Source organism: Arvicola amphibius, chromosome 4 (genome assembly GCF_903992535.2).
Source record: "Arvicola amphibius chromosome 4, mArvAmp1.2, whole genome shotgun sequence".
NCBI lineage: Eukaryota > Metazoa > Chordata > Mammalia > Rodentia > Cricetidae > Arvicola > Arvicola amphibius.
Window position 1 is genome coordinate 64164580 of NC_052050.1, and position 19150 is coordinate 64183729.

Here is a 19150-nt window from a genome sequence, read left to right on the forward strand (position 1 = left end):
GAAGGGTGAGCCGGCCTCCCGTCACTAACCTGCAAGACCTCAAGACATCCTCCGAAGAACGGATTACTTACTCCCCGCCTTAAATCCAGCCGTCACTCCCTCCCTCCCTTCTTCACTCCCTCCCTCCCTCTCTCTCTCTCTCTCTCTCTCTCTCTCTCTCTCTCTCTCTCTCTCTCTTTCTCTCTCTCCTTTCTGACCACCATAAGATGAACCACTTGACTGCACCCCACATTCCTGTCATCATATCCTGCCACAACACAGGTCCAAAGCAAGATGACCAATGAATGAAACCCTCCCAAACCACGAGCCCCAAATGAATCTTTTTTTTTTTTCTTGGCTAACCATAGTCATAGGAAGGCAGATGTGATCTGAAGCCAGATGTAGTAGCCCTCAGATTCTGGCTTGTCTGCCGACCTTGAGTGAGAGGAATCTCTGTCCCAGGCTCCGTGCCTGTGCAGTGGGGTATGATAGCATCTGTCTTAGGGACTGCATATGTATAGATCTTGTATTAGCTCCTAAAATTGTTCCCGAACTTCAGTGCCCTCAAACTTTCATGAAAATGAGAATATCATGGCCCCAACTCAGGCTTTCTAGTTTTGTATGTCCAGGGTCTGACCTGATGGTTTGCATTTCTTTCTAACTATGTCACTGCCACCGCTTCTGGGCAGAGACCACACTCCGCAAAACGCTTTCTAGTGACTGACGATTTTAGCTACTCTAGTTTTACATTTTAGTAAACATGAACTAGTAAGTGTCTTTCATAGGCCAATGTCCTTGATACAAGGACGAGTGAGGTAAATTGTTCCCCTTATAAAAGACACTGTAGTAGAAAAGAAGTGTCTTTTCCTGTTCTCTTCCCACTGCCGCCAGAAGGGAAAATTAAGGCAATTCCATGAGCTATGAGCCAGGCTTTAAAGGCTCAGTCATGCAAACCAGGACAAAGGCAGAGATTAGTAAAATGTTGATGCTAAGTGTGCTCACATCTGTGCTGTGAGCTATGGACCCTGTGAACACTGTTCTGATGAACGCCCAGAGGTAGAGCTAGGATTTACGAGATGTGTGTTGTGCTTATGGTGGGGATCTACTTAAAGTAATAGTAATAAAAAAAAAACAGATTCAAAATTCGAGGTAATTTTTGTCAACAGAGCTATGGGACGTATGCACACAAATTCATGTCTCATTATTTATTTGCAAATTTTCCTTCACATGCAAGTTAAAACACAAAGTATTTATGCATGATTATCAAGCAATCATTAAAAAAATTCAAAAACCGTAAAGCCAATATAGCCAGGTCAGGGTGAGAGTCACCCCAGTGTTCAGAATGCTGCCGTGAAGATTGAGAGCTTTAGGGTAGACTGAGTTACATAGTGAGGCTAGGCTTGTAAATTTAGGGGTGGACTGGGCTACATAATGAGTAGCAGTCCAGCCTGGGCTGTTAAGCAAGTCTTTTCCAAAGACAAATTAATTTACCCATCCTGTAGTTGGTTTTTGTTTCTCTCTCTCTTTTGGATTTTTCCTCTTTGGAGAATCAGCTCCCTAATAAATCCCCATGGAGCCGATTCCTTCCTATGGATGCCCAGCACCAGACCAGACCCTTCCCCAGGCCCCTAAGCTAGAGCAGGTAGTCTACCTCTAGAAGCCATGTTCCTAGAAGAAATTACATGTACTCTAAGTTGAGTTTTGACATAACTATGCTTCCTTGTGCACTGGGAAACACTTTTCCTTAAAGTATATTGCGTTTAAGCTTACTGGGAATAAACTGCCTGGCACTGGACTCTTCAGAAGTTTTGATTCAGGTTGACAAAGTCAATCTCAACCGAGTTTTCATTCTCACCTCCTCACGGATCACTGTCTGTCTTGACACCTAATATTAATTATCATTCTAAAGTTATTATACAAGCATCTTTATACAACCAAAATGTGTGTGTGTGTGTGCACGTGTGTGTGCGCGTGCAATGAAGAGTCCTGGTATTCGGAATCTGTAGCACAGTTGACAAGATCTCCTGTGCTAGAGCTAAGATCAACTGCAAATAATACCCACAACAAACAAAGGGCTAGAAAGAATTGGCAGAGTCCTTTGTGGTCACAGTAGATGACAGTTGGAATAGAGTGGTCAGTCACTGGAGATTCCCTTGAGAATCCTTCATGTAGGGAGGTACCTTAGAAAGTGACTTGGACAAACTGACAATTGTCAGCATGTAACAGAGCAGGGATGCATTCCAGGCACAAAAGGAGGGTCAGTGGTTATAACCTCCCGTGCGACAGAGCCCAGGAGCACCCTCCTCTGTCTGCGGTTCTCTTCCCCTTGGGAGAGAAGACATGGCCTGTCTTGCTCTCTCACCTTGGTTTCAGGCTGGGTCATTTCATGGGTGGTGTTCTTCTATGGTCATCTGTGCCTCCAGCCATCCTGCTTCAGTCCCCTAACCTTGTTCTTGCACATTGAGTGCTTTAGTTAACTGGCCCAAATCCCAGCCCTTGAATTTGCTGTTTAAATTTGTAAGAGAGATGGAGAACCCTAAGAGTACAAAATTGTCAGGATGGCCCATTCAGACACGATTTGAACAACAGGAAAGTGAATAAAGAACGGAATTGAAGACATTTATTTAAATAACTTTTACTAGGTGTTAATCGAATGCCAAGGTTTGAAAGTGTTACTGTCTTTCCTGGAACGAGAATACTGAGGGCCAGAGAACATAGTGGCCTGCCTTTAGAAACAACCAGTCAGGAACTTGGTCCTCACACTCTCCTCCCACACCCCGAGTAGGGCTGTAAAATCTGCTCGGTTCCCTCCTCTCCAGGTCTCTCTGAGACTGACTACTCCATTGCTCAGGATGTGGCCTGCTGTCCCCTCCGTACAGAGCTCTTCTCATCATGGTGTCACCTGCCCCTTCACTGTATCATAGGAGATCCCCTTTAGCTGTCACCATTTCTGTCATCGCTGAAATTACTAAGGTGAACGATGTCATCTCTCATTCATGTATCAATTGATCAACCATCTATCTGTCTGTCATACACCTATCTATTTATCTGCATCTACCTATCATGTAACAATCATCTTTTATCTATTGTGGATATATTAAATAGCAATCTATCTACTCTCAGTAAATCTATCTACTGTCTGTCTAACATGTATGCATCATATATCTATGAATAAATTTATAAACGTTTGTCATCTATCTGTTGATCTGTCGCCTATTTTCTATTTATATATTGTGGAAGTTTGAAAGGAAGTGACCTCTATAGGCTCGCAGGTAGTGGCCTTGTTGGAGTAGGTGTAGCCTTGTTGGAGGAAATGTATCACTCATGAAGGGTTTTGAGGTTTCAGATGCTCAAGCCAGGCTCAGCATCACTCTCTCTTCCTGCAGACTTTGCAGAGGGATGTAGAGCTTTCAGCTACTTCTCCAGCACCATGTCATGTCTCCATGTCTGCCTGCATGGAGCCATACTTCTCACTGTGATAACAATGGATTGGATACCTGAACTGTAAGCCAGCTTCCATTTAAATGTTTTCATTTATAAGAGTTGCTGTGGCCATACTGTCTCTTTACAGAAACAGAAACCCTAACTAAGATGGAAGTTGGTACTAGGGATGGGGTACTGTTGTGATAAGCTGGACCATGCTTTTGTTTGGAAGGCTATGGAGCACTTTCTTTAAACTAGAAAAGAGATTGGACACTTTAAGGCACCTTTGTTAGGATTCATTATGTTAGCCCTTCTCACCTGGCAGGATACACCCAGGCAGTACCCTGGCCAGCCCAGGGTTCTATAGCTACTATGTCTGTACGCAGGTGCAAAAGGTCCCTTTAAGAGACAAGCTCTGCCAAATCCTGATTTCTCTTTTCCTGTTGTTTTTCTGAAGAGGCAGGCTGGTGTTTGCCTCTTCTTCCTCTGCCTCTTTTCTCTGTATCTCTTTCTTTCTCTCTTCCTCCCCCCACTCCCTTTACCTCAATAAACCTTCCATGTAAGCTTTGCCTGTATAGTGTGTCTGTCCCTTACTGGCCCTGGGCTCTCACCGACTGCATGGCCCCTTGGCCTGCCAAGGTAGCTCTCCTGCCATTTTACAACAGCCTTAAGGGGTCATACTAGTAGGGACGTGGACGACAATGATGATGAACGTGAGCGATTTCAGAGGAAAGGAACCAACCAGATGTACATCCACAGATGGATGGATAAGGAGAATGGCCCAAACACACCTGGAATTTTGCTCATCTGTAAAGAGAGTGAAATCATTACATTAACAGGGAAGTGGATAGAACTGGAGATCATTATGATAAGCAAAATAAGCCAGCCCCAAAGACAAACTTTACATCTTTTCTCGCATGCATGCGTGTGTGTGTGTGTGTGTGTGTGTGTGTGTGTGTGTGTGTGTGTGCAGGAAATGAAAGTGGAAGTGGGACTATGAGAGGTAAAGTGGTGGAAGAAAAGGTAATGGAATGTATGGAAGACGAAAGCAGAAGTGGAGGAAGGGACCCAGGAGGTTGGGAAGAGCAGATAAGAACAGAATAGCATGGCATATACACATGAAAAGATCTCATTGAGCTAATTAAAAATACTCAAAAATAAACCAAATAAATTAATAAGTTATAGAAAGGTGATTTCAGAAATTAAATGGCATGTCAGAGCAAAATTGGAAATTTCTCCTTATGGGAGGCATCCACCAATTTGGAATTGCTTTTATTGCTTTAAAAAAAAAATCAAACAGCAAAGACAGACCAGTGTCAAACCCAGGGGATACACAGTTGGATATACTGTGTCAGGAGCAAGAATGGGCAGAAAATACCCAGGAGCAAGAGAGCAGCTAGAGAGATTATGATAATGATCCTTTATCCTAAGCGTTTGTTTTCCGTTCAGTTTTGTGATGAATGAGCTACTGTCTCTGGAGCGTGGTGGACATGTGCAGTGTCCTTTCTTCCTGCTTGAGTTTTGCTATTCATCACACTTTTCTTTCTTTCTTTTCATCATTTTTATTCCTTGTGATCTCACAGCCATGAATGGGATCCGGGAGATCTTTGCTGAGAGGCCCTGCCTTGGAAATGTTCAGGAGGCTGAGGTTGAGTTGGTTGGAACTTTTTGGCTTGCTTTGATTTGGATATGTTTTCAGATCAAGAAATCTTAGCAGACTCACTTCTGAGGTCACTCACGTGGTTCGTTCAATGGCATAGTGAAATATCCAATGAATTTGATCAGTGGGCAACAAGGGAGAGAACCCAGGATGGAAGACACTATTGTGACTTAGTCTGTGAAGTCCTATCTTGCGTCTACCAGATCTGCTCATTAGAAGATAGGCAAATGGCGGGGTCTACACTCCAGAGTCCAGATTGTACCCATGAGGCTACCCCCTGCTATTTATAAACTTATTTGCTAATAGAATAAAAGGGGGGCCAGAGAGATGGCTCAGAAGTTAAGAACCTTTGCTGCTCATGTGGGTGATACAGTTAGTTCCCATCATCCACATCAGGCAGCTCATAGCAGCCTGCAACTCCAGCAGATCCAGTGCCCTCTTCTGGCCTTTTCAGGTACTGTACTCATGTAGTGGACACACACACACACACACACACACACACACACACACACACACAAATAAAGAACAACATACTGTCCTTGCTACAAACTATGGTTGAATGATGGATGTTTGAGGACAATTTTCAAAACCTGCAGCTATGATCATCTTAGGCCAGACCTAACTCTCAGCCCTGATTACATACTGGACTCATGAGGTAGCTTTAGAAAAGGTTGACTACTGGGTCTGGGTCTTATGTCCCAAGATTCCTATGACATCTATGTGTGATACAGCTTGGAAAATGGAATTTTCCAAAAGTTCTTCTGGTAAATCTAACATGTAGTCATCACTGAGAGTTGCTGGCCCAGATGACTGCCTTGGAAGGTATTTCCCACCAACTGACATGGTCATTTAAAAATACCTCTGTAGCATACTTTAACGGCAACCACTTTTGGGTCTGTGACCCCCTGGTGACCTCTCTGAGATAAGCTAAGTTGTGAAATGTTTTGGAATAGTCAAATGGACCGTTCTGCTTATAGAGTTGTTGGCACCGATCCAGCTTAGTGTCTGCCAAAAGTCAGGCCGGTTCCAAAGCAGCTGTGTTTTAAGCTCTTTACTTCTGACAACAGTTCAATAGCATGGCTGGTGGTAGATGGAGGACACTTCTGGTTCATGATAATAAACTCTCATCAGAAATAATATCAGAGGGCCCTTTGCTTTTGTCACTATAGCAGGAGAACTTGTGAGTGGCCTATCTAGGAATTGTACAGAGGCAAGAACATGCCAATGCCAAAGAACAGACCCCTGTTTTACTCTAACTATTATTTAATCCAACAACGTATTTCCCTATCTGTCCAAACTCTCTTGATGGGATTAAGGTGATTCTCCTGCATACACTGAAGAGGGGAGGAGAAGAGACAAAAATATTGGGTCCAATATCTCCACTGAGGTTTGCTTATCTTGTTTTAGGTTTATTATAAATGTGTGTGTGTGTGTGTGTGTGTGTGTGTGTGTGTGTGTATGAGAGAGAGAGAGAGAGAGAGAGAGAGAGAGAGAGAGAGAGAGAGAGAGAGAGAGAGAGAGAGAGGTGCTTGCCTTCATATATGCTTGTTTCTGTGTGTTGGTGCACATGTTTTTGTGCAGATGTATGTGGGGCTTAGAGGTTGATATCTCATATCCTTCTTGGCTGTCCTCCGTCATACTCATGGAGACAGGTCCCTTGACAAAGCTGGAATTTGCCAACTCAGCTAGTTTAACTATCCCGTTTGCTCTAAGGATGCCCCTGTCTTTCCTTCAGAATTTCTGGAAGTGAAGCTATGTCATCATATCTGATTAGCATTTTCACAGGTTCTGGGGATTCAAACTCCAGTCATCACATTTGCAGAGCAAATTCTTTATCCTCTGCCATCTCCCAAGTCCCTTCACTGAGTTTTTAAGGGACAGTTTTAAGAGGGTTCATACTTCCTCAGTGAAAGGAGAAAAGAGATAACCATGAGGACAAAATGATCTAACACTTACCTTTAGACAACCAGAGCACCCAGAAGGCAAAGAGACATGCCTAAAGATAGAAGTTTCAGATGCTTGTGTACAGGCGCCACATCCAGGAATTCCAACAGCAAGATGGGTGCACAAGCCTGCTTCATGGATGTGTCCTGCACCAAGAGGGAACCAGAAGGTCAAGGCCTCAACGCAAAGTGATTGACTCTCATCTTATTGGAACTGTAGCTACTAAATCTGGATAGGGAAAAGCAGTGTCTACTGCTGTCACTGCCAAGGGGTTCAGTTACCTTACCGCAGACTCATAACTATGATCCTGTGGAATTAGGACCTACATTCTAAAGTTTATCTATGATTGCTTGCATTTTACTTGGGTGGAAACTGAGGCAGAGAGTAGATACTTGTTGGGTAACACACAGCTAGAATGAGGTAGGGTTTGTAATTTTTTTAGTCTCTCTAACTTCATACATAGGCTCTTGGGATGAAGGAACATGCTCCAAGAGGTTAGTAAGTACACCCAGCTGCAGAAATATGCCTGTGGGCTGACTTTGAGGTAATATTTTGTCTGTTCCTGTGACCCTGAGTCACAGGCATAGCAGGATTTAAAGATTCAGAAGATTCGATTCTTCTGGCTTCTTGGTAGCTTCTGGTTCCTTGCTTCTCATGCAGAGAAGAGGAAACACAGATACATACATTGTGGTTGTAGATTTTCCCCAAAAGTGATCAAAGTAAACCACAGTAAACATGGAATCTCCTTAAGCAGAGCTCTCGTGTGTGAATAAAACTGACCTGAAAAACCCAGCCCATCAGGAATCATGAAGGAAACCCTCAGTGGTTTTTTTTTGGGGGGGGGGTGGGGGATTTGGCATTCGCTAATGTGCTGTGTAGATGCTGAGGCAGGAGAAAGCGTGTGCTATGCACAGGTCCACTGAGAGAGGAGTGAGATGTGAGTCATCCCAAATGGCCCACCGTCGTGGTGAAAGGTAGTGACCAGAGGACCTTAGGAAGATGGAGCCACTGAATCTGGCTCTTACAAGATGGCTGGAGTTTCTGGAAGTGGATAGGTGGAACAGTGATTCCTGTTATGTCTATCCAAACCTTGTATCCAGGGATGTCCATTTGGTGGCATGAAATTGGCCAATAGTGACATGATTTACACCACAGACATTGTTAGCACTACAAACAAATAGGACACACACTGAAGAGGGGGAGTAGGAATTGAATACCTTGCATTTGAAAAGACATAGACATTTGAACAGCCATTGAAGAAGTTTGGTAACTCAGGATACCTGGAAAAGAAATGAAGGGGAATGTGATGGCATGGATGAGAATGGTCTCCATAGGTTCATATATTTGAAAGTTTGGTCTCCACTTGGAACCATTTAAGAAGGATGTGTAGCTTTATTGGAGGAGGTATGTCACCAGGGGTAAGGCTTCAGGAGCTGTGCCTTTCCCGGATTTCCAGTTAGCGATCTCTCTCTCTCTCTCTCTCTCTCTCTCTCTCTCTCTCTCTCTCTCTCTCTCTCCCTCCCTCCCTCCCTCCCTCCCTCCCTCCCTCTCTCTCTCTCTCTCTCTCTCTCTCTCTCTCTCTCTCTCTTCTCTCTCTGCCTCATACTTCAGGATATGGATATGAGCTCCAGCTTCATGTCTGCCTGCCTGATGCCATGCTCACAGCAATAAGGGTAATGGATTCAGCCTTTGAAACTATAAGCCCCAGATAATCTCTCTCTTCTATAAGTTGCCTTGGTCATGGTGTCTCCTCATAGTGATAGAAAAGTCACTGTGTTGGTGGGTGAAACTAGCAAGATCCACAGCTGAGGAGGTTTGGTTTCATTTTGAAGTCCTGCCTGTCTCGGTTAACTTTTCTCAATGCTGTGACAAATACCTGCTCAAAGTAGCTTACGAGAGAAAGGTCTTGTTGTGGCTCATGGCTTGCAGCCACAGTCTATAACAGCAGGGAAGTCACAGCGTCAGGAGCACGAGGCAGCTGGTCACATTGTGCCTCAGTTAGCAGACAGGTGGAGATGAATGCTTGTGCTCAGCTGGCCCTTTTCCTTTTACTCAGTTGGAGACCCCAGCCAATGGGATGGCACCACCCATATCTGGATTGGTCTCCCTACCTTCATCAAGTCTAGAAGCCAACTCTCTCAAACATGCTTAGAGGTTTGTTTACATGATGATTTTAGAGCCAATAACATTGACAACCAAAATTATCCATCACAATGCTCATTAAAAATGTTGCTACATGATTCCACCTGCATCATAATTTGAGAATCACAGGGCTAGAATCACAGCCAGACTTACGAGAGGCCAGGGGTTAGAAGCATGGGACCAGCGAGGAGGCTTTGGTGGTGAGGAGAGTATTCGAACTGGCAGAGGCCAGGGCATGGAAGTCATACACGAGGAAATGGAAAAGACAGAAGCAACACAGTGAAAGACAATGGACTGCATGGGAGAGGCTGATAAACGGTAGGGGGTTTGCACACATTAAAGCCTTGTGCTCTGGGGACAGAGAAATGGTGGTTGTATCTTCAAGAGCAGGAGAGACAAGGGAAAGTGTGTGACCAGTGGAAGATCACACTCTTAGTGTGGACATTCTGAATTTGAAGGTGTTTGGAAAATTAAGGTCTAGTCTAGATTCCTCCCCCCCCCCCAGAAACAGATAAAAGGAATGAAAGAGGACTCAGGACATAGAAAGGTCACAGAGCAGGAAGACACAAAGGACATATTGGAATTTTGAAGTAAAACATTTACCTATTGTTTCGTCTGCTATTAAATTCTTTTTGCCTGTGAACGCAGGTATGCGCATTTGCCTGTTGGCTTATGTGTGTGCACACGGATGCCAGAGGTCAACCTCAGGTAACGTTCCTCTGGTGCCATCAACCTTGTCTTTTGAGACAGTTTCTCACTGGGACCTGGTCTCTCTGATTCAGCATGGGTGACTAGCCAGTGAGTTCCAGTGATTCATCTGTCTCTGCTTCCTCAGTGTTAAGATTACAGATATGTGCCTGTGCTCCAGATATTTGCAAGGTACCTAGCAACCAAGCTCAGGCCCTCATGCTTGTGAGCAAACCCTTTACTGGGTCATCTCCCCAGCTCCCCATTTATGGTTTTATGTGTTTCACCAATGACAGGTCATTTGCTGATGGCTAGCCATATATCTTACTTAACCTGACATTTTATTCTTTCATGTTTTTGATCCATATACTTATAAATGGCATCCCTTTCCTCTTTTAGAAGTGTCCCAATTTGGGTGGCAAACGCTATCAGTAATTATGTGTTACAGATGCAACCGGCAATCAACAGGGCAGTGATGAGCTCACGTTGATCCTGGCTGGAAGGAGCTCAGGTTCCTTGTGTTGTAGGCCATGGAAGTCAAGTGGAAGTTAGGACTTCTCCCCTCTCCTCGGTTTTAGTTGGGGGATCCAGATGTTCCTTTGCACCTACACTGTAATGCATGAAGAACACTAGTGATGGGTACATTATACTACTGTGGCAGTTAATGGAGGCTGATGGACAGGAAAGCCAGCCGGATCTGGGCTCAAAAATGATTTCTGTGCCTCTCTGGCCTGCTCCTGTCTGTAGTACCCTGCTCTGCTGCAGAGACTGTTAGAGAGTTTGAGTTAAATCATACGAAGGTGCATCATGTCACAGTTAACATTTCATGAAGTCATGCATGAGAGTTTGAGACAGCAGTCAGACACCAGAGAGCCAAAAATTGGGGAAGGGAGAGGCTCATAACACTTTAGGTAACAAATGTATCTAGTTAGGTTGCTAAAGTTTATAATTTTTGTGATAGTTTACTTCAACTTATAAATTATTGCAGCTTATTTTTTTCATTTGAAAATATTCACTTGGTTTAATTTTTGTGTATCTATTTAAGATTTATCTTAAGTTATGTATGTGTATGTGGGTATACATATGTATATGTATGTATGCATAAATATGTATGTATGTATGCATAAATATGATGTATGTATGTATGTATATTGTGTGTATTGTTTTATGTATGTGTTTCCTTAGGAATAGTTTTACTTCCAATGCCTGGCATGTCTTAACATGGTAGAAGTCTAAAATGATAAATAGCGATTAATTAGCCAGGTGCCGGGAGCTTTGCAAACTCCCTCACAGACTAAGCTCCCTGGGGCAGCTGCATTATTTATTGACTTGCTGAGAGAGCAGTGGAACCAAAGGCCAATGATATTCAAGGAGTGTAATATAGTAGGTCTCTAAGACCCATTACATCTGATGTGTTATCAAACGTGTGGCTCACATTCCAAGCTGCTTGCCTTAGTCTTTTGAAATGTGTGCTCAGAGAGCATCTCTTCTCTCTGTGTGTCCACCTCTCCTTTTTCACTTGGCCAGTTCATTTTTCCACATTTGGTTCAGTGGTTCATAGTTATTTGGGGATTGTAGAACACACGGAAGAGACACTAAGGGCCAAGCTATAAACCAAAGTACACATGGACTTCCTGCCTTCAGGCTTAGAGGTCCTTAATGAACCATGTTTCCTTTGACAGTGTTACTAACATCAGGTGAGCCTGCTCTCTCCCGGGTATCTCTGGGCTCCTTTGAGAATCTGTTTGCTTATCCAGCTCACTGCAGAGGCACATGATTAGGTCTGAGTCTTCTAATGCCTAAAGACATCTTTGCTTAACTCTCAGACACCGTGGCTTCCAAGGACACAGGATGCCAAGTTGTGAGAGGTCATGTAAGATAGTAGTATGGGCTTTAGAGTTCTGGGGATTATGGTCCAGAGATGAGAAAGAAGTGGGACTGTGGAGACAGCTCAACTGGCAATGTGCCTGCTGCACAGTCACAAGGACCAGAGTTCGAATCCCTAACACCTGTGTAAGAGCCAGGCCCAGTAGTTGGTCTGTAACTCAGGGACGGAGTCAGGAGAACCTTTAGAAGTTGCTAGTCAGTTAGTGGAGCAGACTTGAACTTCTGGTTCAGTGAGAGACCCAATCTCAAAAAAAAAAAAAAGGTGGAGAAAAACTGGGGAAGGCATCCCACTGCTGACTTCTAGCCTCCACATTCACGCATACATGCATGTGCACACACGTGCCATTTTCACACCTACCCACATGAGCATGAATATATACCGCACACACGGAGAAGCAATAGATACTATTAAAAAAATCTAATTATTGGGGACATGTAGGTGTTCTTAGTGGCAGCAATGAGTTGAGCCCAAACTTTGTCTTTAATTTTTAATTCAGTTGTCCCTGGTTTTTCTTCCTGTTATTTTTGTTATCTTTGTTGTTGTTTGTTTGTTCGGGATGAAGATTTGACTGAGAGTCAATAAGTCCCGAATGTGATACTCAGTCAAATATAGCGTTCCAGGGAGGCAAGTGTGCCCCAACAAAGGACCATGATTTTCACATTTAGGGTCCTTAGAATACGGCCTTGTTTTCCTCACCCAGCAAGCCCACACCTTCTTCACATACCCATGACTAAATCATTCACTGAAGTTCAAAACCAGGGGCATAGCTGGTGAGACGGCTCAGCAGGCCAAGGCTCTTGTTGCCAAGCCTGAGGATCTGAATTTGATCCTGAGACTTGCGTGACAGAATGAGAGAATCGACTCCCACGTGTTGTCCTCTGGGATCCGTTCCCATGTTATGACATATATATTCCTCTCTCCCCTAGGTGTTCAGGAAACACAAAATAAATAAATGTTAAAAAAAAAAAGCTTAAAATAACAGGAGCTAGGTGTAGTGGTGCATGCCTTTAATCCCAGCAGGCAAGGAAACCTCTGTTTGGAGGTTGGAAGCTAGTCTAGTGATGGAGGCCTCCCATTGGCTAATAAAGAAACTGCCTGGCCCATTTGATTGGCCAGCCCTTAGGTGGGCGGAGTAGACAGAACAGGAAGAAGGAAGTGAGGTAGACGGTTCAGTCAGATGCTACGCCTCTCCTAAGTTAGGCGGACCACCGTGCCTCTCCTCAGGGAGAGAGACACGATGAAGCTCCAGCCCAAGATGGACGTAAGCTAGAAACTTCCCGGTAAGACACCACTTCGTGGTGCTACACAGATTATTAGATATGGGTTAATCAAGATGTGAGTAAGAGGCTGAAAATAATGGGCCAGGCAGTATTTAAAAGAATACAATTTGTGTGATGTTATTTCGGGTGTAAAGCTAACCATGCGGGAGCCGGGCAGGACGAAAAGCAGCCCTGCCTGCAGCCCCTCACTACAGTCTAGTATACATGGTAATTTCCAAGTCAGTCAGGGATACATAGTGAAGTCCTGTCTTAAAGAAATAAGCCATCAAAGATACAAGGGATGGCCTTTATGGAGAACAAATTTTAGTTGTACTATAGAACCCAAAACTGTTTCTTGCCACCCTCCACCATGCAACCATTTTTATATTTGGTGCTTTGATCATCTCTCCTATAACACCTAAAATAAGCCCCTGGAAGACTGAAATACCAATCCACCTCAACCACAAAACCACACCATTTCAATATTTCAGAACATTCTAGACTGTTGCACCGCCAGCCACTCGATCGGCTTTCTTCTTTTTCCCTGTCTCCCTGTCCTCTGAGGGATTCCGTCACAGGTCCGAGACATGTATAGGGCTGCTTCCTGGTCCTGCGTGGTTAGGAACTAGCCTGTTGCATAAATCTTGGTGAAGACCCCAGCCTTTGAAGGTAGACACCTTGCTTATGCTTTTAATGTTAGCACCGCCACAAACATCCGGTGCCTGCTCTTCTGTATTTTACTTCCCAGATGCTATTGATTACGAGAGGATCACTATTGACCGAATAAAAGCTCTTCAGAGAGCAAACAAAATACGCACTGCTTTCAATGTCTGTATTGATTGGTAAACACATCTGAATTCTAGTAGCCTTAATTTGGATGTGGAGGAAATTGAGACACATCTGATAGGTAGTGTGTCACAGTGAAAATAAACCCTTACACCCACAGGCACCTAAGGGGTGAAACCCAGGCATCTTCCCCGAGTAGATAGATGTGCCTAATATAGGATTAGGGAGTGGAATTTTCAAACAACAAAGTTGTGCTTATCATATCTTTTACTCCAAACACTATATAGCCAGTTTTTTTTTTAAAAAAGGAAGGATCAACATATTTCATTAGCTTCCTAAAGTCATCAGAGACTTAAATTTTCTTAAGAACAACTAATCCATACACAAGCCTGGTGGGCAATCATTCCATCTAAGTTTGATTATCCCCAGAGAAACTCCAGGTAATTGTGCACTTCCTGCTAGCTTGATTGAAATGGGTTTGTGCTATGTGTCCCTTGATCCTGGTTCACAATGTATATATTTGGTTTAGGGTTAGTTTCATATGTACAAATGATGATGGACATTGGTTATCATCTTCACTGATAAAGTACTTGCCTTGCCAGCATAGGGATATAAGTGTGATCCCCCAGAACTAACGTGAAAAGTAAAGCCAGGTGTGGTGGTTCCTGTGTGGAATCCCAGTGCTAGGGAGGCAGAGATGGGCCTGTCCCTGAACTCAGTTTCCAGACAGCCTAGACTGATTGGTTGATTTATGTTGGCTTAGTTTTTTTTTTCTTTGCTTGTTTGTGTGCACATGTGCATGTGTTGGGGTACATGCACCCATGTGAAGGCCAGAGGCTGATGTTTGGCATTTTCTTGTATCGCCGTCCCGTTTGCTTTATCAAACAGGGACTCTCGTTGAACCCAGAGTTTAGTGCTTATATAGGGCTCCCTGGCTAGTGACCATCTGGGGTCCTCGGGAGTCTGTTTTGCCAGCAGTGGTCCATCCAGCTTTATGTGTGGGCTTTTCTTGTTCAAACTCAAGTTCTCATGCTTTCGGGTCAAGCACTTTACTGAGTCTCCATGTTGGCTTATTCATATATGAAACATTAACGTGAAAACTAGACGGCTGTCCAGTTGATTTTTTTTCTTCCCTAGTGACTTTAAATTGTTTTAGTGTATGTGTGTGCATTCACACATGTGGAGGTCAGAGAACACCCTCGGCTGTTGTCACTTATGTAACAGCAACACTGTGTGTGTGTGTGTGTGTGTGTGTGTGTGTGTGTGTGTGTGTGTATACACATGTACTCAAGCAGGCTGGCAGGTATGTGCGCCTTTGAGTTCATCTGCAGAGGCCAGAGGTCAATATTTAGGTGTCTTCTTCTATTCCCCTAGCTTGTCCTCCTCCTCCTTATTATTGTTATTAGAGACAGGTCTTTTCCCTGAACCTGAAGCTCACCTTTCCACTAGCCTGGCTCACCTCCTCTTCTAGCCTGGCTCACCTCCTCTTCTAGCCTGGCTCACCTCCTCTTCTAGCCTGACTCACCTGCTCTGCTAGCCTGGATCACCTGCTCTGTTAGCCTGGATCACACACTCTGCTAGCCTGGCTGGCTGGGTTTATTCAACTTTCTCTGCATTCCCCCATCTCTGACTCCCAGACCTGGGATTACAGAAATACACTCCCATGCCTAGCATTTGTATACAGGTGATGAGGACCTGACCTCATTCTTGCTCTGAGGACCCTTTACCCACTGAGTCAGCTCCCTAACCTCATGTCTTGTTTGCTAGGCAAGACCTCTTACTAGCTTGGTTGGAGTTCATCAAGTAGACTATGCTAGTTGGCCAGCAAAGCTCAGGCACTCCACACTCTCTGTCTCCCAAGTAGCCACATGTCACCCTGTCACCAAGTCCGTTTTTTTTTTTTTTTTTTTTTATTAAAAACGTAGGCTCTGTGGCTCATGATCTTGAGACACTTGTTTTACCAACTGAACCATTCAGACATTTTTAAAAGAATTATTCCTTCCCTGGTCTAACTAAAGACATGAACACTTTTGGAAGTAAGCTAATGTGGTTAAGGATCGTCATCGATACTGTTCAATAAATGATAACTGGAAGAATTAATTAAATAGGTGAATGAAAGATAGGATAATTAAACTTTGTAGATTATAAATTTAGACAGGAATTATTTATGTAGAATAATATCATGGGTAACTAAAAACATCATGGAAACACCATGTTAAAACCTAGTGTGCATGTGTGTGGATTACTGATGTTTTGTGCTAGATTATGTCAATATTTTGATTATTGTTTTAGTATTAAAAAAACCCACTCTACAGAGCTGGAGAGATGGCTCAGCAGTTAAGAGCATATGTTGCCTTTGTAGATGGCCTGAATGCAGTTTCTAGCATACATAGAGGGCCGTTTACCAAATCCTGGAGCTCCAGCCCCAGGAGACCAGCTACCCTCTTCTGGTCCCTGTGGGCATTCATGTGTATGTGTCCATACCCACAACTCTAGCCTGCCACCTCTTCCTTCGTCATATCCTGACAGCCTTGTAACACACTATTGAACGAAATGAATCGCAGTGTATAGCTCTGTGTTAGACTGCAAAGTCACCTAAACAACCAGCAGCACAGACCTTTCCAGGTAAGACATGTTTGACATCATGGTGCTTCTACCTAGGACAGATGGAGGAAAATACACAGCTGATGGAAAATACAGATTAGAGAATTGATGGTGCTTAAAATACACAGCGAGGAAAAGATGAGGAGAACTCAACTTGGGAGAAACAAACAGCTGCTTTTTCGTGAGCATAAGATCCATGGAAACCTGACGCGAATGAACGTCAGCCCGAATGAGAAACTGGGGACAGTCACTCCACACATTCCTGTCCAGGTATTTCCTGAACAATGAGTTCTGCCCTGTCGACGAGAGTTGGGGAAGGGGTAGGTGAGGAAGCGGTAGAGATGGTGGAGTCTGTCTTCAGTGTGCTGCCACTGTGTGGCCTTGTGCTGGGTGACAGTCTCCTGTGTCCTGGTGACTCATGTGATAGAGAGGATCAGGTGCAGGGCCTCTGCCTCTGAGTTTCCCCACCTGGGAGATGTTTCCTCATTTTCTAGCAGCACCGCCTGTGTGCACTCTAACTTCCTGGAGGAGAATTTGTTGTTGAGAACAGTTCCTCAAGGCTGGTGGGAGGGAAGGCAGGTGTGAGCTCTCAAAGGCAGGATTGTCTCGCAGCAGGGCACAGAAACCTTACTATTGTCGTAATTGTGACCATTTAAAATGTCACTGGGAAGCCAAGCCATAGGAGCAATGCATCCGTTTCCTTCCAAGTTCTTGGTAGAGGTCTTTAATTGTTAGGCAGAGAGAGACATTTCTTCTCTCACTTTTCTTCTTGGTGTGTGATAAGCCACATGCTTGGGTGTATATCCTGGAGGAAGCATGTGGGGAAAGCTTGGGAATCCATTAAGGGCATTTTAACACCATGGAAACACCACAAGGCACTGATTGGCAGTGGTTTAACTGCTTTTCCCCACAGCTGCTAATTGATGCTGCTGCACTGGGAAGGAGTGCAGACAATAAAGCCACCCAAGGCAGGAAAGTGTCAGAAAGAATCTCCGTAGACATTGGGATCAGGGGAGGGGCACGGAGCAAGAAAGGTCCCAAGGGCCTTGGGACAGAAAGGAGGAGCTGGGTGGAAGAGAGAGTAAGGGTATGTCCCCTGTGCTAGTCATCTCAGCTTAGCTTCCCCATGACCATCAGTAGCTCAAGCCATGTTAGCCCCTTATTCACATGGTAAGCATCACTAGGGGAAAGGGCAAGGGTCTTTGTATGTTCTCCTGGGGAAGGCATGTTCTATGGGAGTGGGCCAGGGCCTATGAAGAGACTGGCTTTATTGTTTGACCAAGAACCCCATCTTTTGTCCAGTTTAGGTGGCTGGGCTATCTCATCCCTTTGCAGCAAGTCCTCCCCGTGTATCTTACCAGGAGCTTCCAATATTGGTGTTTGAACCCTGATAGCATTTTAGCTGTAAAATCCAGAGTTCTTTCATTGTTTTCCAATCCTAAAGCAGTCTGACCTCAGAACCAATTCCCTGTTTCTCCAGTCCCAGATGGAGACTTTCTGAGTGACAATGGAGTGGTATATACGGAAGGGAACAGAGGACAGGGAGAACCTGGGACAGATGGCAAACTGAAGTCAGAAGAGACCTCACAGGCTTCCAACTCCAATTTTTTTCTTTTTCTTTATTTTTTTCTCAATTGAGCAGACTGAAGCTCTGAGCCCTTTCCCGACATAGAACAAGAACGAGTGGGGAGCCTATGAACTTCCTCTTTAATGCGGAAGAGTTGGGCAGGACATCATATTTAAAAGCTGATTTGCTAGACCTTCAGGGAGGCAATTGGTGGGGTCTAGTGGTGCCCCCTTGTGTAATAATTTTACGTCCAAGAGTGAGATTCTATCTTCGACAATTAAAATGAAGTATCTGGGTTGCCAGGGAGTTGCAAGTGTGAAGCCCTGGGTTTGGATCATCAGAACTTACATAACTCTGGATGCAGCAGTAAACACCAGTAATGCTTTTACACTCATGGGAGGATGGAAGCAGGGACAACAGATTGCCCTGAAGCTCATGGGTCAGGGGAGAGCCTATCATAGAGAAACAGCAGGCATGGAGACAAACATGGCTGCTGGAAAAAGCAAGGTAAGAGCTCACATCTTTAGCCACAAGGATGTAGACAGAGAAAGTGAACTAAATATAACACTAGTCTTTAAATGTTCAGGTTCAAAGCCTGCCTCAAGTGACGCACCTCTCCCTTTGGCCAACAAACCTTCCTGTTTGGTCTTTCCAAAGAGACCCTCCAACTGGGGAAGGGAGGCAAATATTCAAGTGCCTGAGATTATGAGGAATATTCCTCTTTCTAACATAGCGCAAGGACAAAACATGGCCCAGAGCCTCAGAACAATCTGAGATATGGAGCAAGCATACAAAATGTATCTGTTGCCTCCCTATTGGCTTTCTGTCTCTCATTGACAAAGGGCAGCTCTTTTAGACTCTAAACTTCATCATGGTTCTAGGCTGTGCCTCCCTTCTGTCAATTCTGGCAGGCTCAGCGGAAGCAAAGCCATTCCCTGCACAGCATCTATGAAGACTGAATTCCAGCAGGCTGGCAGGATTAGGGCCACTAGAATGTGTAAACTGTGTCTAGTACATTGTGCAAAAGTGACCTTTGATTGTTGTCTTCGTCAGTGTTTTCTTGCTGTGAAGAGACACCATGACCACAGCAATTCTTACAAAGGAAAGCATTTAATTGGGACTGGTTTATAGATTCAGACACCGAATTCATTGCTCTCATGGCAGGAAGCATGGCAGCATGTAAAAAGACATGGTGTTGAGGAGTAGCTGAG